The 17,303-nt window shown below is 40.9% G+C and overlaps 1 pseudogene; it reads right to left on the bottom strand.

Moving 5' to 3' along the window:
- Window positions 1–1,691: 1,691 nt before the first annotated feature.
- On the bottom strand, window positions 1,692–11,920 carry LOC138820661 (AKT-interacting protein-like; annotated as a pseudogene).
- Window positions 11,921–17,303: the final 5,383 nt, after the last annotated feature.

Raw genomic sequence — 17,303 nt, 5'->3', positions numbered from 1 at the left:
GGCCTTGCTGATGAATGCAGGCCATGACAGAGGAAGAGCCTCCTGAGAGTTGTAAGAGTTCTAGAAGCTTTGCCCAAGGAATGGTAGGATATTTCTAAAGAGCAAGCAGCCCATGAGTAGAGCTAGTTTGGGGGAAGAAAGAGAAACCTTGACACTTTCCTTAACTTTTGGACAAGTTAACTTCCAAAAAGCTCTGAGACAAAGTGATACTCAGTAGGCTGGAAATACAGATGTGAAAGTCAGCAATCTAGGGCTTTTAAATTCCTAGGACTGGGTGGTATCATCAAGAGGACAAGGTCAAGAAAAGGTCAAAAGACTAAGTGCCAAAAGATAATACCTGTAATTTTTAGTCTATATTCATGGTACATTCATGATATATTATCAAGTGATAAATAGAAAATTCAAAATAAATAGGTATATGATTCTGTTTGCTTACAAATGGAATCTAAGCTAGGCGCCAGTGGCTCACACCTATAATATCTACTCAGGAGGATGAGGTCTAGTGATCATGGTTCAAAGTCAGCCCAGGTAGGAAAGTCTGTGAGACTCCTATCTCCAAATAACCACCAAAAAACTGGACATGGCACAGTGGCTCAAGTGGTAGAGCACTCACCTTGAGCTGAAGAGCTCAGGGACAGTGTCCAGATCCAGAGTTCATGACCCACGACTAACAAAAAAAAAACTAAAAAAAGAAATCTAAACTCTTTATTTTATATTTACATATGTATCGAAGAGAAAGGGAAAAGTAGATGGTACATGTGAGGTTATTAATATTAGTTATCTCAGGAATATGCAAATGTGCCTTCAATGTCAGCTCACTGTAAAGAGGGTCATTAACTATGCTTCTATATATCTGTATTTTTTATTTATTTATTTTTTTTGGGGGGGTCTGGTCGTGGGGCTTGAACTCTGGGCCTGGGCGCTGTCCTCAGCTCTTCAGCTCAAGGTTAGCATTCTACCACTTGAGTCACAGCGCCACTTCTGGCTTTTTTTCTTTTTGCTTATGTGGTACTGAGGAATAGAACCCAGGGCCTCATGCATGCAAGGCAAGCCACTGAGCCACCTTCCCAGCCCCTATCTCTATTTTTTAAATTGTTGTTACAGCAAGTAATTGTTATAACTTACGAAGCATCAAGTAAAGAACAAAACATGGACTTTGTTTTCCACCACCACCTTAAAAATCTTCATTTCTGATTTACTTGTAGTGCACAGAAAACTCACACCAGCTCTCTGCAATGTACCATAGAAACATCAAGCCAATGTGACAGGGCCGGACAGCCTCTTGCTGCTTTGCAAATACACAGCATGCCAGCCACAGGTTCTGGGAGAGGAAGCTGGCACTGAAATTTTGCCTTAAGCAAAAAGCTCAGCTCCAGGGGAAGGTCCAGTTCATCTTCCTTGGCTGTGGCTAGCCGAACAAGAGAAGTGCAGCATCCGTGCTAAGATGAAATATCAGAACGGGACATCCTTAGACGCTGGAAATGTTCACATGGAAAAATGTAAGGAAAGGTGGAAGCACATGCTGGGCTTGAGGAAAAGCCTACGTCGATGCTGGCTTCACCAGCAAGCTCTGGGTTAGAAGATGACGTGGACCCTATGCCATGACTACCTGTGGATTCCCACTGACCAGGCCAGATCCAGCCCTACCAAATTATCTTCTCATCTAGGGCAAATTACTATTTCCTGTATCCTCATGAGAGTGGTAAGGCGATGCTGCTGCTGCTGCTGCTGCTGCTGCTGCTGCTGATGATGATGATGATGATGATGATGATGATGATAGGCATGCCTCCTAGGAGTGTTTTGATTAAATAGGGAAAATCTAAAATATCTGATATAAGGACTGGTATATAGTAAGCACATACCATAAGTAACTATCATGATTGCATTACTATAACTAACTTATTACATTTTACTTAGTTAATGGGGTAGGTTGAATTTTGTCTAAAATAGATACAATGATGCCCTCATCTTGAGCATCTGTGAATATGTCCTGATTTGGAAAGAGCAGGTTTATAGAGGTAATCAAGTTAAAATGATGTCATTCTGGATTAGGATGGGCCATAAGCTAATGGTTTTATGAGGAAAGGAAATCTGGGAATAGGAAAAATGTCACAGGGAGACAAGGAGAGAAGGCTTCTGGATGAAACCAGCCATCTCGATATTTTGACTTCAGATTTCTGAGCTCCAGAACTGGTAAATAAGAAATGTCTCTTGTTTGGGCACAGGAAATTTGTAACCTTTTCTAACAGCAGCAATGGGTAATTCAAGATAGAGGAGCAATAGGTAAACTTTGTTAGCAATAGTCCCAATACCGCAGAAACAACTTTGCTGTGAAGATTTATCAGGCAAATGATTTTGGACAAGCTGATTACTGAATAACAGAGTATCCATTCATTCCTTTGACTCAGTGAAAACTTAGTTTAAAAGATTTCATAACAGGTCAAACAATACAGTGGCAGTCATAATCCTTGGAAGAAAAGCTTTCAGATGAATCAAGCAAGCATCAAAAGTATCAAGCGTACTGACTTGTATATTAACATAGTTCAGGGTTAGAGTTCCTGGAATGACCATAAAAACCATTATATTGAACTTAACGGACTCAGGAGCTGTTGCAAAATGTATAAATATCTATTTCTCTATTTACTATGCCATTAATTCCTATTCTGAACATTTTTCAACTACTAATCTCTTATATTCACATTGAGATCCATTTCAGCAGGAAAAAGATAAGTTAATACTATAATTTTTACTTCTTGTAAAATGGATATAATGAGCCCTGGAAGATGTTCCCTACACAAAGTCAAACTACCATAAATTCTTATTTCATTCCATGATAATAACTCTTGATGGGAAGGATTTGCTAAATCAGAGATAGTTTTTCCATATACCCTTGCCTTCAACTGGAGCTTTTTAGTAGCTTTTGGCCACTTACACGTGAGCAGAGCTGTTGCGTTTCCAATATGGAACAAGGAATGTAATTAAATGCTAAATCTCCTACGTTACTTCTTCTGCATCAACACTGAAAGCTATGTAGCATATATATCCTGATCAGTGTGCTAGAGATAATCACAGGAAACCACCCGGGCTTCTTGTTCCTAGCATTCGGCTTATTCTAATGTGCATTAGTTTTTTTTAATCATAATTATTATAACTCTTGCCTTTATGGGAAAAAAACAAATGGACACTTGAAATTTCATATTTTACACAAACCGTCCATACTGAATAGCCTTTGGAGACTGATAACTCATGTCTTGGTTGTAATGTCTGAAGTTTGAGGTCAAGAGAAAAATTCTTCAAAGTCTTCCCAGGGAAGAAGCCAATTTTCTCTGAAGGGTTTCGCGATGACACTTCTGTTGACAGTGCCTGGCTCTGAGATTGTGCCTCCAGCTGTAGAGAGAGATAAAGGTGGCAGCCGCACCAGGCTGATCAAACTCACTCAGCCTTTTACAGCGGGCCACTAATGCGTCATACACAATGTGGGGGCATGTGTACATCGCGGAGCAGCTAAGTAAATGGAAAAATTGTTCCCTCAGATGGCCACAGAAGCTGATAAGAGCAAGGTTGTCTAGAAAGGGAGAAATAGAGATATGAGAATCAGCAGCCTCGGGTGCCATTTTGAAGCTGGTCCTTAAAAGCCAATCTTGTCTTTCCTAGTAGATAAAGCAAGTTTTCCTTTATTTTACTACACTTTTCGTCCCAAGGATGCTATAGTAGGTGTTATTTGAATTGATTTGTTTCCCCAGAGTCCATCAGCTTGTCTTTTATAGACCCAAGATTTGTAACCACATCAAGGTACTTAAAGCAAAACACTTAGCATAACTCAGTGCACAATTCATTTAAGTTTCTTGGTAAAGGCTATTTACCATTCCTCCACATCACTCACTATCCACACTCCCTGCCCACGGCCACCATTTTGCAAGTCTATCACCGTATCAGCAAAGTAGCCTTTAGCAATTTGTAAAGTGAGAATAACAGGCCTGGCTCTGATGCCATACATCTCTATTTACGAAACAGGGTATTCAAATAGGATTGCAAAGACAAGGGAAGTCAAACTGAAGAGCCACCATATTCAAGAGAAATAGAAGTCACATGTCCAGAGATTAGGGAGTAAAGAAAAGGAGAGTTCTGAAAGAAATCAAGAGTCAAAAGATCTTTTTTTTTTCTTTCTTAATTTCCAACTTCTTATTTTTTCTTGCTTTTTGTAAAATGTTTTTTATTGTGAAAATACTGTACATAGGGGTGACAGTGGCATGGGCAAGGTCATGAGTACATTTTCTATCAAGCCTTGTTGCCTCCTCCTTTGTTTTTCCCCTACCATCCCTTCCCTCCCACCTCCACAACTACACTCCCCCACCCCCCACCTAAATTGTAAAGTTCGGTTTTCAACATAGCATCTTGTATATCTCATTGTTACAATGGGTCAACCTGTATCCTTATTTAAACAATTTGTTTTTTTCCCTTCGCCTCCCCAAATTAGAGAAGTATATATACAAGATGCAGGGCACCGACATCAAATACAGTGAAACCAGGGGTTATACCATGGGGGAGGAACATACAAAGAAACAAAAAAATACATGATATATTATAAATATGTTAGAAACAATAGCAAGAAAGAAAAATCCACTTGTGTCCCTATCTTGGGGTTCATTTCACTTAACATCATCTTATCTGGTCATATGTATAGCTTTTGTACTTTTCTGCTTGTCCCAGACATATACTAGTTATTGCAAATTAGGGAAACCATGGGACCAATGCTTCCTTGGGCCTGGCTTACTTCACTTAATATAATTTTTCCAAGTCTTTCCATTTCCTAACAAATGGGGAGATGTTATTCTTTCTGTTGGAGGCATAGAATTCCATCAAGAGAGAGAGAGAGAGAGAGAGAGAGAGAGAGAGAATCACATTTTCTTGATCCATTCATCTACTGAGGGGCATCTGCGTTGGTTCCATATCTTAGCTATGGTAAATACTGCTGCAATAAACATAGTTGTGATGGTAGCTTTAGTGTGGTCTTGTTTGTAATCATCTGGGTAAATGCCCAAAAGTGGGATTGTTGGGTCATAGGGGAGTTCTATGTGGAGTCTTTTGAGGAACCTCCATACTACTTTCCAAAGTGGTTGAACAAGTTTACACTCCCACCAACAATGCAGTAGGGCTCCCTTTAGGCCACATCCCCTCCAGTATCTGTTGTTATTAGAGTTCTTGATTATAGCCAATCTAACTGGGGTGAGGTGGTATCTCAATGTTGTTTTGATTTGCATTTCTTTTATGGCTAGAGAGGTTGAGCATTTCTTCATGTGTCTATTGGCCATCCTTCTTTCCTCTTCAGAGAAGTTTCTCTTTAAGTCTTTAGCCCACTTATTTATTCGGCAGTTGTTTCTTTGAGGATTTGTTGTTGGGGGATTTAATTTTTTGAGTTCCAGGTATATTTTAGATATAAGACCCTTGTCCATTGTATGGTTAGTGAAGATCTTCTCCCAATCCGTGGGCTTTCTGTTAATCTTGCTAGCTATGTCCTTTGCCATGCAGAAGCTCTGCAGCTTCATGCAATCCCACTTGTCCAACCTTTCTTTGATTTCTTGTGTTTCCAGGTCTCTATTAAGAAAATTTCAGCCTGAGCCAAGGAGACCTAGGGTTTCTTTCTCCTATTCCATCCTGTAATGTTTTCAGAGTGTCTGCTTTGACCCCAAGGTCTTTGATTCATTTGGAGTTGATTCTGGTGCAAGGCGATATATAAGGATCTAGCTTTAGTTTTCTACAGGTGATTAACCAATTTTGCCAGCACCATTTAATGAAGAGGCTGTCTTTCTTCCATTCTAATATTTTAGCTCCCTTATCCAAGATTAGATGGCTATAGGTCTGTGGGTTCATTTCTGGGTTTTCAATTCTATTCCACTGGTCCTCAGGTCTGTTATTGTGCCAGTCAGTACCAAGCTGTTTTAATTACTATGGCTTTGTAGTAGAGTTTGAAATTTGGTATTGATATTCCTCCATCACTGTTCTTTCTGTTAAGCAGCATGTTTGCTAGTTGAGGTCTTCCATTGTTCCATATGAATTTTTGGATTGTTTCTTCTATTTGATTGAAGAATGGGGTTGGAATATTGATAGGTATCGTATTGAGTTTGTAGATAGCCATTTTTACAATGTTGATCCTTCCAATCCAGGAGCATGGGAAGGTTTTTTCCACTTCCTATGTTCTGCTTTGATTTCCTTTTTCAGGTTTTTAAAGTTTTCACTTGTTTGGTTAAGTTAATTCCTAGGTATTTTATTTTTTGTGGGGCTATTACAAATAGAGTTGTTTTCCTGATTTCACCAGCGCTCTTCTCATTGTTGGCATACAGAAAAGCCATGGATTTTTGAGGGTTAATTTTGTACCCTGCTACTTTGCCAAAGTTTCAATTCAGCTCCAGTAATTTGGGAGTGGAGTCTATGGGATTCTTTAAATATAAGATCTTTAAGTTTTGATGGATTTTATATGCAGCAAGGGAAAGAGAGAAATCAAGAGTGGCTATTTAAAAGTACTTTGCTTGAGAAACAAGGTCACACATGATGGGAAAGTAGAAGAGTGAGGAATAGAACTGAAAAATTCCCTGCTGGAGAGCACGTGATTTACAAGCCATTTTTCCTCTGTAGTGCTGAAATGACAATTATCAATACATTTGTTCAGTTTACACGTCTGGACTCCTAATGCCTGGTCTGTACCACAGGGATGGTCTTGAAGGAGGGTAGACTTTAGTGTAGTTAAAGTTGGGTTCTAATGTCAGTTCCCATACTGTTTAGTGGTGTGAGTCAAGCTAAAATTCTTCTCTGAGATTCTGCTTTTTTCTGTCTGGGAAATAAGGTTATTTTTTGCCCAACTCACAGAGCCATTTTGAAGAAATGATCCTAATAAAGGATTTGCCATAAAGTCATTTTCCCACAATTTTCTTCCATTTATTTCCTCACTGGTTTATTCATTCAAACCCTGTGTATTATATTTTGTGTCAAGTGTACGTCACACACTTAGGTAAGATGTATATAAGATTAGCATCTCTTTACTCATGAAGTTCAGATACATTTTTGGTAGATACATCAGATTTAGATATGGATACAGGCTGATATTGATAATGGACTGACTTCAAGAAGGCTATGATCTTTGCAGATACTTTTGGTTTTTATATTAGGATATATATGTTACTAACATCTAAATGCACTGAATATCTACATCCCCAGAAAATGATTATGCTGCTCACAAAGTCAAAAGAGTAGGATTTGGAGAAACTATGATATGACATAGAAGTATATACCATGTGTGTGTGTGTGTGTGTGTGTGTGTGTGTGTATGTGTCCCTATAAGAAAGAGACAGAGAGAGAAAGGGAGGAGGAAAAAATTACAGGAAGAAAAGTGTCAGAATCTGTATAAATTGTGTTTGTAGAGGGGCTTATTTATGTACAAGTAAGTTTGTTTGGTTTTTTTTGGGTCCGGTAATGGGGCCTATACTCTGGGCCTGGGCGCTGTCCCTCAGCTCTTCAGCTCAAGGCTAGCACTCTACCACTTGAGCCACAGCACCACTTCCGGCTTTTTTCTTTTTGCTTATGTGGTGCTGAGGAATCGAACCCAGGGCCTCAGGCATGCAAGGCAAGTGCTCTACCACTGAGCCACCTTCCCAGTAAAACTTACTTGAACAGGTGATCCTGGAATAAAACAAAGGCTCTTTGTTATTACTATGTGAGAGAATAGTCCCACATAACAAATCTTAGTCCTAAGATTTATAATTGACAAATGGTACATGTTTTCTTTCTTTTTTTTGTTTTAATCTTCAAGTATTTATATGTCTTGATTTTGTCATGAAAAAGTCTTGAATTCAGAACTTATCACAGAACTAAAAGAAATACATCTTGAAACTCTTTACTGGTGAAAAATGAACAAAAGAAAATGTATAAAACATAGATGTTTATCTGACTTATGTAACTGTAACCCCTCAGTACATCACCTTTACAATAAAATTTAAATGAAAAAAAATCTTAGTTGTTTCAGAAAACTGAATGAAATAACTCATTTCAAATGCCTACATCAGATCAGACATATGGTAGAAATTCAACAAACAACCCCCTTCTACTCAATTGTCTTGAGAATGAGGGTGAAGATGATCCCTGAGCTTTTTCTATCTCTTTCTGTCTCTATTAGTGGGCTAGAAAACTCTAGCCTTATTTTTTTTTTATTTTTCTACTTCTTTCCCATGTCTCTAGCATTCTCTCTTTATAAGTTCTGAAAATAAACGGGTGCCATCTCTGGTAAAGACTGGTATTTGGAAAAGACTGGTTAAAAAGACTAGAAAAGCCTGGTATTTGGCTATGTAACTCTTCCAGGAACAAAGGGAGCTGTCCAGCATTGTAACAGAGGAAGGAAGCTAAATGCCACACTAGCACTGTAAGAAGCATCCACGTCCAGAGGAAGATGTGATAAGGGAGACCAAAGATAATTGAGCCTTATGGAAAGATTTCATGTGGTGAGTGAAAGCTCTGATCAAGTAGGTAGGGTAAGCAATATAATGAAAGAAATTTCGCAGAAGCCCAAAGAATGGAAGCAGTCAGCAGAATCAGATACACTGGAGAAAGATGAAGACAGATGGAAAATGATTAGAGTTGGTCACTCTAAGAGCCTTTGCCACTGTCTAATCAAGTCAGTAGAGTTGTGTGAACAGAAGCCAGATCCCCAGGAAATATACTAGAACATAACGCTACACAGGCAGTGTATGCATCTGTTTGTATGTATGTGTATGTGTATGCAGGTATAACATTTTAAGATATTCCTAGCAAAGGCAAGTGGAAGGATGGGACAAGCCTGGAAAAGAATGGGGGGGAACTGTAGGCAGTAAAAAGTATTCGTTGGGGCAAGTTGTTCAGGAGGAACAATGAGGAGATAGGAAAAGCTACAAAGCAAAACCCAGAGAATTCTTACTGTATCTAATCAGGTTTTTTTTTTCCCAATGTGTAAAGTCATTGGTGATTGAATTACTAAAGAGCCTTGGTGACAATAAAAGTTGTTTTCAACTATTGTTTTGAGACTATGCTGGATCCCTTTAGGGATGAATCAGGTACTGTTAAACTGCAGATGGGCGCAATTCATGTTAAAGGAAATCAATTAGTCATGGATTAGACATCACATTTATGATGAAAAAATCTTTTCTGTCTGAATATGTGCCAACCTTCTCCAAATGGAGATGCTCAGTTGTTTCTACAATTTGGTTATAGTGAATAATACCACTGTGAACACTGGGGTGCAAGGAACTACTCGAATTTTGGACTTCAGTTCTTGGGGAAGTAGAATTTGGATATAGGAGGAGAACCGCTGGGCATCGGGGATTTCTATGCTCAGCCACAAGGCTGTTTTCTATAACTGCCACACACACATTCCCATCCGCAAAACACAAAGTTTTCCAATTCCTAAACATCTTCGCCACACTTGCTGCATTCTCTTTTTTTTATATCTAAGCTGTAGCTATGTCATATTTTACATGTCAGATGATATTCCTCTGTACTTTTCATTTATATTTCCCTAATGATACTGAATATATTTTAAATATTTTTATTGGCTATTTATATATCTTCTTTATAGAAATAGGAAGAGTGGAATCTCCCCAACAATGTCTTATATGACCCTGGTCCTGTAGAAATTGCTTCTGGCTTCTAGAACAGTGAGGAGAAAAAGATATGAGTCATTTTAAGCCATGAAGATTGTAGGAATTCTGTCACAGAAACAATAGAAAAATGAATATAGACACCACGGCTCTGGAATTTAAATAGCAAGAGGACTATAAAAGGCCATATCTTCACTAGGCACTGGTATCTCATTCCTGTAACACTAGCTACTTCAGGAGATTGAGATCTGAGGATCACAGTTCGAATCCAGTCAGGCAAAAAAGTCCCAGTAAGGTTCTTCTCTCCAATGAATCACTCAAAAACTGGAAGTGGTGCTATGACTCAAGTGGTGGAGAGCTAGCCTTGAGCACAAAGAGGCCCAAGGACAGCACCCAGGCCCTGAGTTCAAGCCCCACAACCAACAATAACAGAAAGACCATACAGTCTTCAAACTTAGGCTATGTGGCTTGAACTCTTTAGAACAACTTCCAAACAACTGATCTTAGAAAGACTGACAGAGGAAGGAATAAAGATAGGAAGCCCTGCTGGGTTTTTTAAATCAGGATGGTTTTAAAGGACAAAGAACAATCCTTTATTGGTTAATTTTGTCTCTACATTAGTCATTCATCATTTAAATATCTGTCCATATTAGGAACTATTTTAACACTTTTTCTTCCTCCTACCATAGAAATACAGTCTTTTGCCTTAAACAAAAAAGCTATGAACAAGCATTCGGATTCCCATTCACTGTTCTAATGTTTCTCAGAGACCCCATGTTATAAGGCAGTAACACAGCAGGCTCAAGACTGAAATTCAAACTATTCTCCACTGGCAAGTGCCAGGCTCTGGAATGTCTCTCTATACCCATCCTTTCTATATCCTAACTTGCATAACCAACACACAAGATATAAAAATAAATAGTGCCAGTTTTCATCTGCTCTAGTAGTTTGCATGAATGCAATCTGCCCTTAGAATTATATTTGGAAAACTACTTAATTCTCAAGGCCCCCAATAATTTGGAGTACTCCACTAAATAACCACCCTAAGACACTTCTGACAGAAGTAGAGCATTACTTAATGAGAGGTTTCCACCACCAGCTGATGGAGTCGATGCGTGCATGGCCAACACAACACGGGTACCACTCACAGTTCACATCCATCACTCTTCAGGCTGACCTGGCCATTAATGAGCTTGAACGAGGCCGGAGTCCAATGGGAAAACACACAGTTCACAGTGTCACCATGTCTTAAGTTGGCATTGCTTTGTTTACTGAAAGGCTGTACCAAACCAGGCTTTGCGCAGGACAGTCCAGCAACATGCACATATCCATTGGGCTGTTCTTAGGGCTCCTTTTTCTGAGTCAGCCTCTTCTCTCTGGCTTCGTCAGGTGCAGAAGGATTCCATGGAACACAGCTCATTGCACAGAGGTCTTTGATTTTAGGTTGGCCAAACATGTGAGCAGTACACACCTTCACACCATCAACCACTGTACTTCTTAAAAGATGCACGTCCAGGGCTGGGAAAGTAGCTTAGTGGTAGAGTGTTTGCCTTGCATGCATGAGGCCCGGGGTTCGATTCCTCAGCACCATATAAGCAGAAAAAGCCAGAAGTGGTGCTGTGGCTCAAGTGGTAGAGCACTAGCCTTGAGCTGAAGAGCTGAGGGACTACACCCAGAGTTCAGGCCCCCATAACTGACAAAATAAAAAGGTGCACATCCTTTTCCATATAGTGCAGCAGCCTCGGGGGTTAGTGGACTTATTGCATCATTCTTGCTGAAAAGTCTCCTGAGAGACATTTAAAACTCACCAAATAGGGGGTAATTATGGTTCCTCCTCCATTTTACAGATACTCTCATCCAGCTGCCCTGAGGTGGGGTCCACCAGCAGGTGGAAGACAAGAACACCAGACACCAAGTGTGGACGATCTCCACCTGGGGAGGTATCCAGGATGTAAAGTGTGAACTCCAACGCACCACCCTGACAACACCCATGCCGAGTGAACCACCTGAGTGAGGAGCGATCGGCTGCACACAGACGCCCGTGACTCCTGGCGCACATCCTAGGTAAATATTTCCACAAGGAGAGAATACTCCAGGTACAAGGGTACCATTTGTTGATTGTGGGTTTTGGGGAATGGAAACAGAAACGGAAATAGAATAGAAATAGACAGCTGCTTTTCTTTATTGTTGCTGTTCCTAGAGGACTGGTTTTCACATTCCCTGTCTAGGTCTTTTCTTCACCCCGCCCCCCGGGGTGTTTTTCTTGCAGAGCTGGTAGATGTACTCCACAAAGGGTTCATAATGTGTCCTCCAAAGAAATCCTGTGGTCTGTGTCATCAGACTCTTCTGTCCTTAGCATGCACTTTACCTGCCAGCTGGCCAGGCACACGGCTTATGCCTTGGTGTCAATGCAGAGGTCCAGGCTGCGAAACACTGCCCTGGCTGGACAGCAGGTCCAGCTTCACCCAGCCCCGGCCCCCTCTGTGTGTCGCCTTGTCCCGCCCCACCTACTATCATTGTGACATTCCCATGCATGCACACAATGTGCCCCATCTTTCTCTAGCCATAATATCTCTCTACCACCATCCTTGGGATTTCATATGGATCGCCATGGGACGAGAAACATGGCCAAGGCTGCGAGAACATTCATGGAACAGTTTTGAACAAAATCTGCTCACCTGGCTGGATAACACCTCAGAGTCCAGATTTCTCCTCTGTGCCCAGCCTCTGACTGCCAGGAAGACGCTCAGAAGGGACACAATCACACCCAGGCTCTACTGTGGGTCTCCCAAGGGAGCGACTTTGACCCCTGGCCCTGCCTTTGTCTCAGCTATTTCCCAGTGACTAAAAACAAAAAGCTCTCCCTAGAAATGGAAAAGGACAAGGTAGTCAGTTTTCTCTGTGATCTGCTCTTTCCTACATTGATACTCTCTTATGTCAAGCTTTGAAATAAAACTGAAAGTCTCTTTTAGAGATTTTGGGTTTCCATGCAAACTGTCTTCTCTCTCTGCAGATAGACGAAGGACATCACAAACATGACTCCCTCAGGTTTGGGCAGTCTCTCACTGAAGAGGCAGCTTGGTGAAGTGTCACATGAAACAGCTTGGGCAGATTTTGCCTGTCCACCCGTTTCGTGTTCTGTAAACACACACACACACACACACACACACACACACACACACACACACACACACACACACACACACACACTGATTCTTTTTACAATTGAATCTCTACATCCTCTGGGTCTCCCTTGTACGCTCTCTCTGTTTCTCTGTCTTGCATGCACATGTGCTTGCTCTCTCCTCTGTCCTTCGCTCTGCTTCCAGTGCCCACTTTGTTGTGAATATCTCAGAAGTCATTCTTGACCCCTCTCCACTAGATCTGTGCAAGGTTCTCTTCCTAGACACCCTGAGATCCTGTAGTATCAAACAGTATGACAGGCTACTGGATTGTCCATGAGTACCACAAACAGACAATACTTTATTCATCTTTATTTTTTTTTTATCCAGAACCTGAGTACTTCCTGGGCATTTCCTGAGGGTTTGTAAATGATTAGATGAAAGCATATAAACAGATGAACAGGTGCCTTTGGGTTTGCTTTGTTCCCTGGCCAACAATGTAAAGGAAAGATGATCTATCGTAGTCCTCTCTATCCTTCAAAGAGCCTTGCTCAGGGCCAACTGTTCAATACTATATTATTGATCTACTTCCATCAAAAATTAATCCTGATTAAAGAAATTTCAGATGCTACCCATGGTGTTCACTCAAAGGCTCCCTCTCCTCATAACCCAGACTTATAATCTGTTTTCAGAACCTTTTTCCTCACACTTCTCCCAATAAACTCTTGAATTTTCTTTACCATCAGGTTGTTCCCTTGCAAAGCCTGTAGACATACCCCACCGCGAGTTCTCAAATAGCAAGATACCTCAATGTATCTGTTTTCCACTAGGCCGCTTTCTCTACAGAGAATGCTATCTCCTCTGCCCAACTAGAAACCCTTCCTCATGCAGGTTTTAATATTGTAATTGTAATTCAAGTGCCTCCTTCTCCAGACAGATTTCTGTCATGCTTTTACCTATTCTGTCAGTGTCTTCTACACTTAAATCAGTGAGCTGCAATCGTTAAAGTGTTGAAACACAACATTATCTTCCTGAACTGAGAACTCCAGTGCCTGCACTTATCCTGGGACCTGAAATAAACAGATGTTCAGTAGTTGCCTTAGAAATGAATGAATGTTATTCAGCTTGACCAAAGAAGAGACCAGAGGTTATTTACAATGACTACAGTTTAGACTCTTTTCTGTCAGAATACATAGGCTGAAACACATAACACACAGGTAGCCATGCTTTAGTATACAGTAAGCCAATGACATCAACAAAACAGCCCACACCTCCAACTCTTAACCTGATAATTTTTTTTTTGTCGGTCATGGGGCCTGAACTCTGGGCCTGGGTGCTGCCCCTCAGCACTTCAGCTCAAGGCGAGCGCTCTATCACTTGAGCCACAGGGCCACTGTCAGCTTTTTCTGCTTATGTGGTGCTGAGGAATCAAACCCAGGGCCTCATGCATGCAAGGCAAGCACTCTGCACTGAGCCACCTTCCCAGCTCCAACCTGATGATTTTTTTGACTCATCAGTATAGATGGGCTCCTGCTAGGTCTTTTATTCTCCTTCTTTAGTACTGGGGTTCCTCAGGGGCTGGGTAAAGGTTCTGGTTGCCTGAAAGCCCTTTCGCCATTCTAATTGCAGGAAGCAGAGAATTGTTCCAGCCAGATGTGTCATCCCTGGGGAGGTTGCAGAATAACTCGAATTAGCTCCCTCTCAATTGCCTATGAAATGCAAATGTGTTCTGCTCACATGCCAGTGACACCCATTGTCTGTGTCTGTGCAGGGGCCGATAATGCCAAGGAAATGCCACGGCTCGCTTGCCAGGTGTGCTGATTGCCTCTGCAGAATGATTTACATGAGCAGTGCTCTCAGTGTGAAGCAGACAGGAAAAGGCATTCTGTCTTTTCCTGGCCTCCATCTTGGTTATTTGTTTTTACATCTGGTCCTTGCTGTCAAGAAATAACTTTTCCCTTCTAAAGGCTAAATTAGAATCGTGTTATATATGTGCAGGCTAACCAAGTCGCCTTTCTGATCTCTTAACTACTTCCACTCCTTGGTAGATGCCCTCCCTCCCAGGTCCTGCCCAGCCTTCACTCTCTATCTACTCCAACCACTACTCACAACTAGTCACAGCTTCATGAATAATCTTCCTGGGGAGGCAACGTTTTTCAGTCTGTCAATTTCTTACTCAAGAGCCTGTGATGACTTCCCATTGTCTATTCAATTAAGCACTTCTCCAGTAGAAAATGCAAACCATCTGAGTATCAGACACGCTATTTTTCCAGAGCAATCTCTACTACACCATGAGTCTACCATGACACTGGTACTGTGTCCATTTCCTAGAGCAAATTTCTGAGACACCAATTCCTGCATTCTCAGTCCAGAGACATACCTCTCTGCCAGAATCACCTCCTGTAAAAAAAAAAAAACTTTCACAGATTTCCTTCATGACAATTTCCTTCTTTGTCCCACAACCCTGAAGTTACTAAGGTAGAATTATCCATTTTTGAGTGTTTTTTGAGTGGTTAGTATGTGTCCAATACATGTCAGTTTCATGATAGCCATTTTATCTTTGACCTATGGGATAAGGCTATTCTCATTTTACAGAAAAGGAAACTGAGTTTCTGAATGATGAATAACCCCAAACAAGAGGTGGTGAGAATCATAATCCTGTGTTAGACACAAATAGGAAGCTACTGCAGCACTCCAGCTCTTAGCCTGTACAATCTGTGCTGGTCATCTGAGTAGATCATTTAGTATAACTGTCAAGTACAGGATGAGGATTGGTTTCTTTCTTTTTTTTTTTTGGAATTTTTTTATTGTGAAAATACTGTACAGAGGGGTTACAATTACACGGGCAAGATAATGAGTACATTTCTTATCAAGCATTGTAGCCTCCTCCTTTGTTTCCCCTTCCCAACCCATCCTCCCCCCTCCCCACCAAAGTTGAAAAGTTCGTTTTTGACATAACGACTTGTACGTCTCATTGTTGCAATGGGTCCACCTGTATCCCTATTTAAACGATTTGTTTTTTCCCTTCCCCTCCACAAATTATAACAACATCAAATACAGTGAAAGCAGGGGTTATACCGTGGGGGAGGGACATACAAAGCAACAAAGAAATAATCTTATAAATGTGTTAGAAACAATAGCATGAAAGAAAAAAATTATTTGAATACATATCTTAGGGTTCATTTCCCTAACATCAACTTAACTGACCTTTTCTGCTTGACTCAGATATATACTAGTTATTACAAATAAGGGAAACCATGGGACCTATGTTTCTTTGGGCCTGGCTTACTTCGAGGATTGGTTTCTGTGACTACCTTTATCATCAAATTATACATTCTGCACAACGACACATGCCATTTTTCCTGGGTATCAATTTTCCTCCAAAGAAGAAATTCAAAAGTGAAGATTGTTAAATTGCCTTGAAGCAATGTGATTCGTCCTGGGAGGAAAATGTCTGTCCATCCTTGTCTGCTTTTTTTTTTTTCCTTAATAATGTCTATGGACATGCTGCACAAAACCATGAATTTAAATCTTGCTGGCATGGAAGCAAAGATAAGTGCTCAGATTTGCACCCAAGGCCTGTTTCTGGAAGGCACAGGGGCTCAGTTCATTTTATAAACTGTGAAATCGAGCAGCAACCCTCTAAACCCATCGGAGCACAGGTCCCTTCATCTTTGATTTCTGCTCTCCACTTGCCTAAAATCCTACCCAAAGAGTAGCACTGCTGGTTCTCTGCTGCCAAAGACTCTGACTTGTTTCCCCCAAGTTCCTGTCGTAATGACAGTCCCTGCTGCTCTCAGACGGGGCTGACAGAAGCTTGCCCAAAGACCATTTTCATTTCAAAGCTCCAACATGAAAAGCACTCCCTTGCTGTGTAAATGAATCCACTGTTTTCTTCCCAAATCAGGCTGTGTGCAAGGGAAGCTGGAGAGAACTGAGGAGGAGGGGGGAGGAAAACACAACTTTGATCACTTCTCTTTCTTTCCTTTTCTTCCTCTTTTTGTGGCTGCACAATTGAACATCTGTAAGATGCACTGAGAAATGCTGAGAAGGTCGCTGGTGATCCTTGATCAAACCTATATGGTTCCTTTAGCCACTTACCCCAACCCCAGACCCCTGCAGTAGTGGTGGTGACTGTGAGCATCCATCTTCCTTTTACAGAGTTGGAAGTTTAACATCCTGGAACCCCACACCCATGAAGTAATGGCCTTTTCACTTCCTCTAGAAAAAGGTACCAGATTTCACAGTGAATAGGAGTCAGATTTCTTCATCAATGAATAGTGCCCTGGTGACTTTGCTGCTGAGTCTTAGCAACAAAAGGACATAACACTAATACTAATGGTCGAGTGATTTGTAGAATTCAACTACTTAGTCCCTGATAAAGGAAGACAAAAGTCAGGGTGGGAAGAAATTCAAGGACATGTAGGTAAACAGATATGAAGTATAAGGAAAGACAAACATACTGAGGAACTCACTTGTAAAACATGGTGGGTACAGTCTGTCCATGTGATATACTGTATACCTGAAAATTTCTCACCACATACACATACAAATTATAAGC

Source organism: Dipodomys merriami, unplaced genomic scaffold (assembly GCF_024711535.1).
Source record: "Dipodomys merriami isolate MVZ:Mamm:240054 unplaced genomic scaffold, mDipMer1.0.p SCAF_9, whole genome shotgun sequence".
Classification (NCBI taxonomy): domain Eukaryota; kingdom Metazoa; phylum Chordata; class Mammalia; order Rodentia; family Heteromyidae; genus Dipodomys; species Dipodomys merriami.
This window is presented reverse-complemented; position numbering and strand designations above follow the sequence as displayed.